This window comes from Capra hircus, unplaced genomic scaffold (genome assembly GCF_001704415.2).
Source record: "Capra hircus breed San Clemente unplaced genomic scaffold, ASM170441v1, whole genome shotgun sequence".
NCBI lineage: Eukaryota > Metazoa > Chordata > Mammalia > Artiodactyla > Bovidae > Capra > Capra hircus.
In genome coordinates this window covers 11685-25956 of record NW_017194713.1, presented here as the reverse complement: position 1 = coordinate 25956, position 14272 = coordinate 11685, and the positions used below count along the sequence as shown (strand labels likewise).

General features: G+C 47.8%; 1 long non-coding RNA gene across 2 annotated transcripts; it reads right to left on the bottom strand.

The window, feature by feature from the left end:
• Positions 1-11371: 11371 nt before the first annotated feature.
• LOC108634954 lies at positions 11372-13822 on the bottom strand. 2 transcript variants are annotated; one of them, XR_001917723.1, is made up of 4 exons: positions 12675-13822; positions 12507-12590; positions 12257-12351; positions 11372-11507 (listed from the first exon to the last, which is right to left on the bottom strand). It is a non-coding gene; the product is annotated as an uncharacterized LOC108634954 (long non-coding RNA). The 2 variants fall into 2 exon arrangements; XR_001917722.1 differs by having other exon boundaries at positions 11372-11465.
• Positions 13823-14272: the final 450 nt, after the last annotated feature.

Sequence of the window (14272 nt, the reverse complement as noted above, 5' to 3'; positions counted from 1 at the left end):
TGGAGTGAGTTGCCATTCTCTTCTCTAGGGAGACGTCCCAATGCAAATTATCCAGTGATAAAATGCTTTTAGGGTTTGTGTCACGAATGCCTTTGCTGCTTTGATTCCTGGTAATGACAGTATCCCAGGCCAACCTGGGACCCACCCCAGTCCTGTGACCCTGGTCAGACAGTTCAGTTCGGTTTTTTTGGTTGGAAACAATTTGACCTAGCTGCTCACAAGCGAAAAGCAAACTGTTGCAGGAAGACGGACCCCTTCCAGGGCCCGAAACTGGGCTCTTGTCTAACAGTCAGAAATGAATTGTCCGAGGAGACACTTGTGCTGACAAAGCAAGAGATTTTACTGGGAAAGAGCACCCGGGCGAAGAGCAGTAGGGTGAGGGAACCCAGGAGAGCTGCTCTGCCCATGGCTCGCAGTCTCGGGTTTTATGGTGATGGGATTAGTTTCTCCGTGGTCTTTGGCCAATCATTCTTATTCACAGTCTTTCCTGGTGGCACACACATCCTCAGCCAAGATGGGTGCTAGTGAGAGGGATTCTGGAAAGTGGACAGACACGCGGTGTCTCCTTTCGACCTTTCCGGAATTCTTCCAGTTGGTGGTGGCTTATTAGTCCTGCGTTCCTCATCAGGCTCTCCTGTCAGAAAACAACTCATGCAAATGGTTACTATGGTGCCTGGCCAGGGTGGGCGGTCTCAATCAGTGGGCTTCCCCTAACAAAACTGCTAGACCTTAAAATGTCCCAGTAGAGTACAGTCAAATGCTCCTGATTCCAGGTACTTCACAGGGTGTTTTTAAGCCTCGCCAGCCACCAGCTTCTCTTGAGTCTGAAAGCTGGGTTTTCTAGGGACTGGCAGCAGCGGAAGTGTGATGAAACCACCGCAGCGGTGTTGTGCTTCCAAGCACAGGATCTGGACAGACTAGGAACAACGCTAAAATATTCTGAAGGGGTGAGTCCAGGGCATTTACTCTTATCTGAACAAAAGTGTGTGCACAGACCCATTTTATGCATCACTTCAGGGAGGCCACAGGCTCCCTGGGCTCTCCAAGTCCCTCAGGTGAAGAGCTCCTGGCCCGGGAGTGAAAGAAAGCAAAGACAGCTCTTCCATCGTCCCCATTCCGACCTCGGGTCCCATCACATTCCGACCTCTGGCCCCATGAGAGGGGCGGTGGCCGCTCAGCGCGCTCTCCCAGCCGCTCGGCCCCAGAGGAGTGACCGGAGCAGGCCTGCCCCGTGGCGCCGCTCTGCCTGCCTGCTGCCGGCGCTGTGAGAAGGCCCATGGAGGTCTAGGAAAAGCAAAGGGGCGTCCCTCTCAGCAGAGCAGCCCCGAGCACAGGGAGTTAAAGGAACAGGAAGCAGGGTCAGGTCCGGGAAGGACCCCTTTGTGCCGGCCGCGCTGATAAGGGAGTGGCTGAAGCGTCCCCCCCTGCGCGCGGCTCCGCCTCTGCAGGCTCTTCCGGCTTGCCTCCCTGAGAGGCGGCTGCTTGTCAGAAGGCAGATCCTTTCTGCCACCAATAAACTGTCTTTCCCTGCTGTCAGCCCCGTAATCTAGCGCTAGATGCTCCTTGTTCCACTGGCTGCTAACACTTCTGTAAAAGGAGATCTAACTGTCAAAGCTCAAAATTCCAGGGGTCTGTGGATTCCCGCCACCAATCCACACCCCAGAGTTGTGTTTGAATCAGGTAAAAACGCTCATTACAGGCTTAGCATTGAGGATACTAAAGTGAGAACATGAATGAATTTAGAAATTTTGGAAAGTCTGATTTTAAAAGTATTTGTTTATCTTTACAGTCCAATAAGACAATTTTACTCTTGCTTATCTTGTCTGAGGAATAAACATGGAAAGATGCTGAAAAAAATCTACAAAATTTGAGGCTTTGAAGAAGGGAATGAAAAGAGAATGGGTCTCATGAAGAGTAACACCTTTCAGATGGAGAAGCTGAGAGGAGAAAGAAATTGATTTCAGAAGAGATCTTTCTATTAGAGCTGAGGCCATCTGCCATTTCGTCAAATTTACTTTTCTGCATGCAAAGTCACCTTGTACAGACTCCTACAGACACATAATACAGCTGCCATCTCCACTGATACGCAGAGGGGCCACCGCTTCAGACCACCTTGTGGGGCACTCAGGATGCTCAGGACTCTGTCCTATGTGTCCCTGGGAAGTGACTCCCAGGAGGTTCAGCCACTGAGCCCATGCTCTGCCACCGCTGAAGCCTGGGGGCCCTGGGGCCCATGCTCCATAGCAAGAGAAGCCGCTGCAATGAGAAGGCCAGGCACCACAACCAGAGAATGCGCCCTGCTCACCAGCAGGAGTCTTGGCTCCTGGAAGCTGCCTGGGTCTGGGTAGCGGAGGCTCCAGGAGCAAAGCGGCCGGGCAGAGGAGCGGCGGCAGCAAAGCAGCTCGGCTCGCTGGCGAGGGTTCCTGGAGGACGCAGCAGGGACAGCGGCTGGGTTTTCAGTGGCAACGGTGGCATGAGCTGCCCACAGAAGCTTCTCCCAGGTTCTCTTCGGATCCTAATGCAGGCGCCGCCACTGTTCCCTCTGTAGATGTACTGCTCCACTGGGAAGTAAAGGTCGGTGCCGCCTAAGAGGGCTCCTGCTGCAAGGAACGTGATGACGCTGGCCTTCGTTTGCCGGACAGCAAGGACCCAGGACAGCGTAAAAGATTCACTTCAAGTTATGACAAGAATCCAGACAGTGCCGTATGGACCACTGTCTGGGTAGCGCGGGAAAAGCCTGAGAAGATGTTTTAGAGAAGCCAGATAATCTTTCTGATAAAACAAACTTGATTTTCATTCAGTTTGTAGAAATAAAGCTGTGAGTTTTATTCTTTGGAGGTTTAAAAATTTTTGTAATGTCTTGGCATTTCTGAGAAACTTATAATACATGTACAAGGTTCAAGAACTAGAAATATAAAATAGTTCATATTGCATTGTTCTTCCTACCCCCTCCCTTCTTGTCAAGGCCCTGCTGCTTCCACAGTCAGCCACGTATTTTGTTCTCAGGAATACCTTCCAGGGGTTTATTTATTTATTTTTTTCCTCTAAGTATTTATTTGGCTGTGTCTGCGGGACCTTTTCCATGGGAACTCTTAGCTGTGGCATGTGGGTCCTAGTTTCCTGACAAGGGATTGAACTCAGGCCCCTACAATGAGAGTGCGGAGTCTTAGCCCCTGGATCAGGAGAGACGCCCCAGAGTGTCATTTTATGTAAGCACAAGCAACTGTGAATATCTGTTTCTTCACTCCCCATGGTGGTGCTAGTGGTAAAGAACCCACCTCCCTGTGCAGGAGACATAAGAGACTCAGGTTCAGTCCCTGGGTCTGGAAGATCCTCTGGAGCAGGACGTGGCAACCCACCGCAGTATCCCTGCCTAGATTCCTATGCAGGAGACACGAGAGAGTCAGGTTCAATCCCTGGGTCTGGAAGATCCTCTGGAGCAGGACGCGGCAACCCACCGTAGCATCCCTGCCTGGAGAATCGAGTGGGCAGAGGAGCCCGGTGGGCCACAGTCCACGGCGTCACACAGTGTCGGGCAGGACTGAGTGGCTGAGGACACCACATTTAAAGCCATAGACGGTAGCATACTGAGCACAGTGCTTTATGGTGTCTTGCTCATACTCAGCTGACAATATCTTGGGGAATAGTCTCTCTTGGGACACTGTTTTGCACAAACCAGTCCACTGAATAGATGATGTGCTATAATACGCTTTACTGGTCCACATTGGAATAAACACTAATATAAAATGACATCTTAACATCACAATAAACAATGTAATGCAAAACCTTAGCCTAATTTAGTCCATTGCAGGAAAATGTATAAATTTCTAAGGCATTAGGAATTTCTACAAATCTAATGGATTTGTAGCCTGAAGGATTTCCAGCTGAAATACAGCATCTGATAGGACATTGCTGGGAAACTAGCACGTTGCTGGATCCCCCCCCCCCCCCGCCCCCGCCCCCTGAGGAGCTATGCAATGATCACTTCTCTTTCCCTGAGACTTGACCTCTTCGCCCCCAGATTTCTCCCTCATCTGTTTTTAGAAACACTCTCCAGCCTCTTCTCCGCTTGTGACTTCCCTATAATCTGCTCTTCTCAGCACTGTCCTTCATTCGCCGCCCGCATTGCCTGGCCTGGTCTCTCCCTGCGGTCTCAGCATTGTCCAGCATCCCTCCACCCGCTGCCCTGGAGACTGTATCCATGCGGCCAGATAGGTGGTTGAGTATAGAAAAATGGTTCGTGGATGATATTGAATCACTGAGCCTGGATGAGAAGGAGACATCCACAGGGGAGTTAAAGGTAGCGGGGGAAGAAGGAGAATTTAGGTTTTATCTGTGGTCTTCATTCAGGGGAAGAAGCTACAGGGCCCACACCAGGGAAGAGGAGTCAGAGTCAGAGTAAATACTTGGGAGGTGGTGTCCAGAAATTCCAGCAGGAACTCTGAAGAGAAGAGTGAGGGGGAGAGCCTGCTGTGAAGCTGCTGTATGTTGGGCAGGGCACACACGGGGCAGCAGAGAAAGAAGCAGGAAAGTAATAACAGGCTTCCCAAGGGAAGGGGAGGGCGTCACGGTAACCGTGATGTGCACATAGTGACACATGTCGCGGAGAGACGAGGGAGAGTGGGAAGGAGCCAGCGAGAGGGGAGCGTGGGTGCAATTAATACATCCTTTACGTTGTTTCATGAGAGGCAAGAGCAGAGGCCAAGAGAGAGGCTGAGCCAGAGCGCAGGACACAACGAAGGAGACATGGAAGTTGATAAATAAAAACACGGGCTTTCAAATCAAGATTGTGTTAAAACGCTCTTGTAAGGAATACAATTGGGATTTTAAGGATCTCCTTTTAAGGAATATGGAAATAAGTGCAAGTGAGATGACCTGAATTCTTAGATGAGGATTCACAAGGATGACTCCCCTGCCTAGAGAGTGGCTCCATCAGAAGCAGTTTGCACCGAGGTGAGTGGGGAGATGGCTCAGCACAGTGGGGAGACACTGGCCGATGGAGACTCTGGGCCTTCCCGGGAGGAGGGCTTCCTGCAGACCCCGTACGCCAGGGTGCTGAGAACATCGGGCAGGAGTTACCTGCGCCACTGAGAGTCACTGTACTTGGAGGGGCTTTGCTTAAATATGGTTCCATTTCTTTCTGGCCGCACGGGGCCTTCCTTGCTGCATGCAGGCTCTCCCTACTGCAGCGAGCAGGGCCTGTGCTCTAGTTGCGGTGGTTGGGCTTCCCACTTTGGTGGCGTCTCTTGCTGTGGAGCGCTGGGCTCTAGAATGCCTGGGCTCAGTATTTACGGCTTCATTTCTCTGTGGCACGTGGGATCTTCTGGGGACCAGAGATCGAACCGGTGTCCCCCGCACTGCAAGGTAGATGCTTAACTGCTGGACCACCAGGGCAGCCCCTGTACTTGAAGTTTTCATTGGAGCTACCTAAGTCCTGATAAACGTGACCTCAGCGAAAGGGGGTAGGAGAGTGAGCGCACGGCCTGCCTTCCACCAAAGGGAGCCTGCTGGGTCTGCACAGACCCCTTTCCGTTTCTGAACTGCGCTTGCCATTTACTCACTTCCTCTTTCTCCACCTAAAAAACACACATCTCTTAAATTCTCCAAGCAATCTTCCCGGTGGCTTTCTTCCATGGAAGTAGAATTTCTAGGCAAAAGAGTCTATGCAATCTTTCTATGTGAATATGAGAAGAAGGTGAACATTTTTTGGGGGGTAATGGTTCTGGAAATTCAGAATTAAATATGTTTCAGCTCGCATTGGCCTAATGGGTGTACCTGGCCCAGCCTCCTGCATCTTAGCCGGCTCACTGGTGTCATTAAGGCCCTGGGGTCTCTCTGGCCCCTCAGCCACTGCATCCACCTCCTACCGCATGGCACAAAAAAAAAAAAAAAAAAAAAAAAGGCTCTCTGGCACCATTAAGACCCCTGCTGATTGCAGATCCTGTGACCTTGCTGGTGCCTTGACTTACTGCAGCTTCCTAAGTCCTTACCTAGGATTTGTTGGCATAAAGTTCAACCAGAAAAAACAGAAAACAAAACCTGTTTTAGTGTGTCTCTTGATATTTGGTTTTGTTTTTACATTTGCAAGAGAAAAACAGAAAATGAAGCAGAAGATACTTTCAAACATATGGTTAACGGATTTAGAATTACTGATTCAAAGTGAAAGTGAAAGCGAAGTCGCTCAGTCATGTCTGACTCTGCGACCCGTGGACTGTAGCCCACCAAGCTCCTCTGTCCGTGGGATTCTCCAGGCAAGAATCCTGGAGCGGGTTGCCATGCCCCCTCCAGGGGATCTGCCCAACCCGGGGATCGAACCCGCGTCTCTTCCATCTGCTGCACTGGCAGGCAGGCTGTTTGCCATGAGCGCCACCAGAGGGAACGGACCATCTCAAAGCGGCAGGCGGGTGGCTCCGGACAGCCTGCTGGAAGGCCCCAGGGTGGACCCCTGTCACGGGCAGGACGCGGAGGACGCAGCCGCGCCCGCAAACGCCCTAGCTCGTCCCGGGCCTTCTGCCTGGAGCGGCTCCCGGCTCCGCACAAGGAGCCTCGGGGACGCCCCGGGACCCTGGAGCGGGAGGGGACGCCGGGGAGTGGCAAAGAGCTCCCTGGGCGCTTCTGCAGAGACGGGGCCCCCCCAGCGACTCCCGGCGCGGCGGGTGCAACAAGGCGGACTTGAACTGCGTGGACTGTAAAACTGCAACCATGAGAGTAATCAGAGACATCTACGAATCATTCACACCCTGGCTTCAGAACGGAGTCCTTGTAAAGCACTTCTTAAGTCTAGAAATCATCAAAGAAATGAACCATAAGCTTGACTACAAACTGATCTTTACCTATTTCACAAAGACCCATGATAACAAACGGGTATCTGGGGAACACGTGTGCAAATTCATGTGTAATAAAAAAAATTGAGATCAGTATTACTTAATATAAAAGCAGGGCATTTGGAATTGTAGCCATTAGAGGAAGTAGGTAGGTAAACTCTAATACAACCACACAAGGCAATCGGCAACTTGTGTTTTGGTTATTGATGTTTTTAAAATGAGATAAATCTGCAGGTACTTGGAAGGAAGTTGGAGATGAACTATTCAACCCAAATAAGCTGTAGAACTCCCCGTGGTGTTATCGCTCAAAAAATAGAACATCCGTCATTTAAGAATCAGAATTGCTTAACCAATTTTAAAAAACCACTAAAATCAAGTCTTCCTTGTAACCTAGTCTCTGGAGTCAGAAAGGCGAACGTCTCTAGAAATAAAGATGGGCCACACCTCCTGCTTTTCTTCCCCCTCCAACTACAGCCTCCAGGCTGGCAACTGGCATCCCAGCCCCTCAATATCTGCGCTCCACACCCAGAGCCAAGTGGGGTGGGAGGCAACCCTGACCCTACAGACCTGGGCTCAGGCCTCGTTCCTCTTCCCGGGTGCTCCCCCCGCAACAATTCACTCAGTCCCCACCCCCCCCCCCATCATTCCCCCCAGGGCCTGCTTCCTCTTCCTGGGTGTCCCCACCCCAGCCATTCAATCAGTCCCCCCGCCCCCCGCCACAGATCGTTCCCCCAGGGGCTGCCGCCCCCACCCCACATGGGTGCAGCCTTCTCTCCGTGAGCCTTGAGCAGTTTTCCCAGTGGAAGGACATTCTTTCCCACAGCAGGTGCCAACCAAGGGGACAACAGAACTTGCCCCCTGGACACAGGGTATGCACTCTCTCCTCACATCTGATGAAGACACCTGATCACAGTGGAGACGATGCAGGCACCGCCTCCTGACCCCAAGTTTAGTAAACCCCAAGTTTACAAGTGGAGTTATTTCTCCACTGGTATCCAGTAATGTGTTGGGCACCTACTGACCTGGGGAGTTCCTCTTTCAGTATCCTATCATTTTGCCTTTTCATACTGTTCATGGGGTTCAGGTATGACCTAAATCAAATCCCTTATGATTATACAGTGGAAATGAGAAATAGATTTAAGGGCCTAGATCTGATAGATAGAGTGTCTAATGAACTATGGAATGAGGTTCGTGACATTGTACAGGAGACAGGGATCAAGACCATCCCCATGGAAAAGAAATGCAAAAAAGCAAAATGGCTGTATGAGGAGGCCTTACAAGTAGCTGTGAAAAGAAGAGACTTGAAAAGCACAGGAGAAAAGGAAAGATATTTCCATTTGAATACAGGATTCCAAAGAAGAGCAAGAAGAGATAAGAAAGACTTCTTCAGTGATCAATGCAAAGAAATAGAGAAAAAGAACAGAATGGGGAAGACTAGAGATCTCTTCAAGAAAATTACAGATACCAAGGGAACATTTCATGCAAAGATGGGCTCGATAAAGGACAGAAATGTTATGGACCTAACAGAAGCAGAAGATATTAAGAAGAGGTGGCAAGAATACACAGAAGAACTGTACAAAAAAGATCTTCACGACTCGGATAATCACGATGGTGTGATCACTCATCTAGAGCCAGACATCCTGGAATGTGAAGTCAAGTGGGCCTTAGAAAGCATGACTATGAACAAAGCTAGTGGAGGTGATGGAATTCCAGTTGAGCTATTTCAAATCCTGAAAGATGATGCTGTGAAAGTGCTGCACTCAATATGCCAACAAATTTGGAAAACTCAGCAGTGGCCACAGGACTGGAAAAGGTCAGTCTTCACTCCAATCCCAAAGAAAGGCAATGCCAAAGAATGCTCAAACTACCACACAATTGCACTTATCTCACATGCTAGTAATGCTCAAAATTCTCCAAGACAGGCTTCAGCAATACGTGAACTGTGAACTTCCTGATGTTCAAGCTGCTTTTAGAAAAGGCAGAGGAACCAGAGATCAAATTGCCAACATCTGCTGGATCATCAAAAAAGCAAGAGAGTTCCATAAAAACATCTATTTCTGCTTTATTGACTATGCCAAAGCCTTTGACTGTGTGGATCACAATAAACTGTGGAAAATTCTGCGAGAGATGGGAATCCCAGACCATCTAACCTGCCTCTTGAGAAATCTGTATGCAGGTCAGGAAGCAACAGTTAGAACTGGACATGGAACAACAGACTGGTTTCAAATAGGAAAGGAGTATGTCAAGGGTGTATATTGTCACCCTGCTTATTTGACTTCTATGCAGAGTACATCATGAGAAACGCTGGACTGGAAGAAACACAAGCTGGAATCAAGATTGCCGGGAGAAATATGAATAACCTCAGATATGCAGATGACACCACCCTTATGGCAGAAAGTGAAGAGGAACTAAAAAGCCTTTTGATGAAAGTGAAAGTGGAGAGTGAAAAAGTTGGCTTAAAGCTCAACATTCAGAATACTAAGATCATGGCATCTGGTCCCATCACTTCATGGGAAATAGATGGGGAAACAGTGGAAACAGTGTTAGACTTTATTTTTGGGGGCTCCAAAATCACTGCAGATGGTGACTGTAGTTATGAAATTAAAAGACTCTTACTCCTTGGAAGAAAAGTTATGACCAACCTAGATAGCATACTCAAAAGCAGAGACATTAATTTGCCAACTAAGGTCCATCTAGTCAAGGCTATGGTTTTTCCAGTGGTCATGTATGGATGTGAGAGCTGGACTGTGAAGAAGGCTGGGCGCAGAAGAATTGATGCTTTTGAACTGTGGTGTTGGAGAAGACTCCTGAGAGTCCCTTGGACTGCAAAGAGATCCAACCAGTCCATTCTAAAGGAGATCAGTCCTGGGTGTTCATTGGAAGGACTGATGTTGAAGCTGAAATTCTAATATTTTGGACACCTGATGCGAAGAGCTGACTCATTGGAAAAGACACTGATGCTGGGAGAGATTGAGAGCAGGAGAAGAAGGGGACAACAGAGGATGAGATGGTTGGATGGCATCACCAACTCGATGGACATGAGTTTGAGTAAGCTCTGGGAGTTGGTGATGGACAGGGAGGCCTGGCATGCTGCAGTCCATGGGGTCACAAAGAGTTGGAGATGACTGAGTGACTGAACTGAACTGAGTTTGTATTTGGGCCAGACCTTTTGCAGGGCTAAATTTTCCAGTTTCTGAGAATGTAGCCAAGGGGTGAGTCTGAGAGAGGATCCCAGGACGTACCAGAGCGCACTCTTGGCCTATCTGCCATAGAATGGGGTACTCAGAGTCACCGGCTGACAGAAAGGCATCCCTTTTGTCCCAGTGACCTCCCCTGTTAGTAATGCATGAAAATGACCACCCAACCCAACAGCTGCTCCCGACAGTGAGAGGTGACCCCTGAGAACCGTGCTCCTAGGGCACGTGTGACCCGGACAGAGACAGACAGACTCCATACTTTTCACAAGTGCACGGGGAACATTCTCCAAAATTGACCATATGTTAGGCCAGAAAATAAGTCTACTATAAATAGACTCAAATCATGCAAAGGAACTGTTTCCTGTCACAATGCAATGAATCGAAAAGTTAATAGTAGAAGGAAAGGTGGGAAAATCCACAATATGTGAAGATTAAACACATTCTTACATAACCAGTAGGCTAAAAAGTAATAGTAATAAAACAGGAACTCAGAAAATACCTGGAGACAAACCGAAATATCAACAGAACCTACCACAATGTACGGGATTCTGCAAAACACCAACAACGAAATGTAAAGCTGGTAATGCATACGTTTAAAAGAAAGCTCAAATAAGCAACCTATCTTTACACCTAGGCAGAAAAGGGAGACCAAACCAAACTCAAAGCTAGAAGGAGGAATGAAAATAGTAAAGATTAGCTCTCAGCTAAATATACAGAAGAGGAAAACCAAAGAAATCAATTTTAAACAAAAGTTACTTCAACCAGGTTGACATAAGTAACAAATCCTTAGCTACATTGACTAAGAGAAAAGACAACTAAAATCAGTAACAGCAGAGGAAACATTACTGCTGATTAGACAAAGCAGAGCACTTCGGGAGAGCTCTGCACAGCCGGATGCCATGAGGCTGGATAACCTAGAGGCAGCGCTGTTATTTAAGCCTCAGGCTGCGGTGTTTTATTCTGGCGACCCTAGCAAACTAGCGAAGCTTTATCCTCTTTCTTGCAAACAAAGGTATGAAAATAGTGCCCAAACCCACAAAGTATACAAAGTATCCGAAAGGAGGAAGAAAGAAAAGGATGAACCACCTAGGTGTTGAGAAAAATCTTTTTCTTTATCAAAGTTAAAATAAAAACATCAAAACCACCAGAAAAAACTCATGAGTAAACAACATTCTGAGAAGCCCAACAACAGCCTTGGTAAAACAAACCAGAAATCCATTCAGTTGGTAAAAACAGTAAATATCGTAACATAAAAACAGTACAATGCATTGTATTCTTTGGAGGTTTAAAAAAATTCAATTTACTGAAAATTCCAAGGAGGTTATAATAGAGATATATTATATACTCGCCTTAATTTGTGCCTCCTGTCGTTTAGCCTGTGTGCCCAGGGCCGTCTGCCCTCCGCAGGTAGTGTTTTGTTTCTTACGGGTCCTTCTAGAGTTCCCTGTAAGCAAACATGGAAGTATATTTCTCCTCCATGCCCTAGCTGAAAACACAAATAGCGTGTACTAAGCACGGTGTTTTGCTACATGTTGCTTTTATTTATTTGACAATGCCGGGGGAACTGCCCTCCCTCAGGACGTACTTTCCTGCACAGCAGGCCACTGGGTGGATGATGTAGTATTATAATGCTTTTTGCCCATCCACATGGGGATGAACACTGATATGCAAGAAGATGGACACTGGGATTCAGGAAAAAAAAAATTCTCCACAGTATAAGCTGTGGGAAAATTTAGCGTGACTTATTACACCAACAGATCTTATGAAAACAGGAGCAAAAACTGCCTTCGTGACTTGATAGTACCTGAAGGACTCAAATTCAGAGACTCATAAGACCTTACCCCCAATTTATTGGCATAAACTTCTTCTAGGGGGTGAGGAAAGCCATCTAAGTGTGTCTCCTGATATTTCATTTTATTTTAACATGTTCAGGAGCAAAACAAAGACTATGAAACAAAAGACACCTTCAAGCACGGGTGGTTAGGTGATTTTAAATTCTTCATCAAAAGTATAATTTTCTCCTAAAATAAAATGCGATTTCTGCTTCCGAATAAATACAAAGAGTGTATGGACTTCCTCAGCAGTAGTAACTGGTAATTAGAAAGCTGAACAAAATGCATGAAACGAACCCTGAGTCAGAATGCTTGGCCAGAGACAACCTGGAAACCAACCCCATCACCATAAAACCTGAGACTGCAGGTCACGTGGTGGAGAGGGCCCCTGGGGCTTCCTCACCCTGCTGCTGTCCTCCCGGGCGCCCCTCCAGCCAAGTCTCTTGCTTTGTCAGCACGTGTGAGCCCACTCTAGGGCCCTGGAGAGGGTTCCCCTTCCTGCAACGATAAGAGGAACAGTGTCTACTTGCTCACCTACCATTGGGAATTAGAAAGCTGAACAAGATAGGAAACTGTTCTCAGACCCTGAACAGCAGGCAGTGTGGGGGTTCCAGGGCTAGGTTCCTTGCGTGAAGGTGAGCACACACACCAACCTGATGACTCCGCCGCTCTCTGCCTTCAGGCGGTCTTCATGCTGCAACTGCAGGCAGAGGAGCCCATGAACATTCTGGCAGAATCTGAATTGAGAACAGGGGTGAGCTGGGAGGCCACCGAGGCTGTGATCTGTGTGGCAGGGCGTCAGAAAGGAGGGAGCTACTCACAGAAAAAGTTCCACAGCTGCTGAATGATCCCTTTGAGTCTTCGAGTATCAACCGGAGGACACACAGCTCAGATTCCGTAATGAATAAAAACACAAAACATAAAATATTGGTCTCAAAGCAAAAAATAAAACAATTCCTTCCAGAACAAATTTTTTTCAAAGTATGGCAATTAAATGAAGGCTAGTGAGCAGTACACACATACATAAATAGATGTTTCTAGAACGCAATTTTTAAAAGATGTCTAAACCTCTTGTCACGCCAATTTTCGAATTCTGCTGAAAAACTGAAAAGAGTAATGTGGAACTAGGTCTTTGCATACAAAAAGGCATTCAAATAGCTTTAGTATCATTTCTTTCAAAAATTTTTTCATCGGGAAAAATTGTTTTTCCATTTTCTGTTGGTTTCTGCCATACGACAATCCAAATTAGCCATAATTACTTACATATGTAGTTTATATTTGTATATCACTTGCTTCTTGAGCCTCTCTCCCCTCCTTGAATAGCTTTAGTTTTAGGATGGAAAAGTTATAAAGAGCCCTATAAATAGGAAAGCCTTAATTTTAGACGTGTTCCTCACTCAATATTATGCTTCCGTTATGTTTATAAAAGACCTTAAAATACAGATCAGGAAGTGCATTTCCGGGCTACTATCTGGGTTGCAAGGGGTCAGCCGGCACCACTTGCATTAGGCTGAGACTAGGGGTACGCAGAGGAGTGGTAGAAAACCAGGAAGGCACGTCCTGCTCAGAGCTAGTGATGTAGGGAAGCTGGAGGCCGGCTGCGGGGAAGAGAGGCGCCCCTGGGATTGCTTAGAGGAGCATGTTCCCCCCCATGTTTCCAATTGGAAAGGATACGGGAGCAAAGCCACTGACCGAAACTGGACCTTGAGGCCTATGGCAGCGGAGATTGGGGGTCTGGATTTCCCAGATGGCTGCTGCGGGGAATGGGGCCAGGCCTCCTGGGTTGTAGTTTTCTGTGGTTTTAAAGTACTTAGACATACTGAAACTCCTCTTTGGTCATCTTCAACTGAGCAGCTGTTGTGTGGATAAACTTCATAATTACAGACAACAGTAATAATTACCGTAACGTCGAGTAACAACGCTAATAGTAATTTTCATTATTATAGATTTCTTTCACCTACTAAAACCTGCTACTGCTGCTAAGTCGCTTCAGTCGTGTCCGACTCTGTGTGACCCGATAGACGGCAGCCCACCAGGTCCCCCGTCCCTGGGATTCTGCAGGCAAGGACACTGGAATGGGTTGCTACTTCCTTCTTCAATGCATGAAAGTGAAAAGTGAAAGTGAAGTCAGTCAACCCTATGGACTGCAGCCTATCAGGCTCCTCTGCCCCTGGGATTTTCCAGGAAAGAGTATTGGAGTGGGTTGCCCCTACTTTCTCCCTACTAAACTGCATTATAGCAAATTTCAAAGCACCAAAGTTGTCTGGCTATCTAGTCGACCTGTCGGCGGTGATCACCCAGCTGCAACTACACAGCATGAACGCCACCGCGACAAATCCGGATCGTAGGGCGCAGAAGGCACAGCATCACCACTCGTTCCCTCCGAGTGCGCTGGAGGTTGCATTTCTCTCCCGCATCC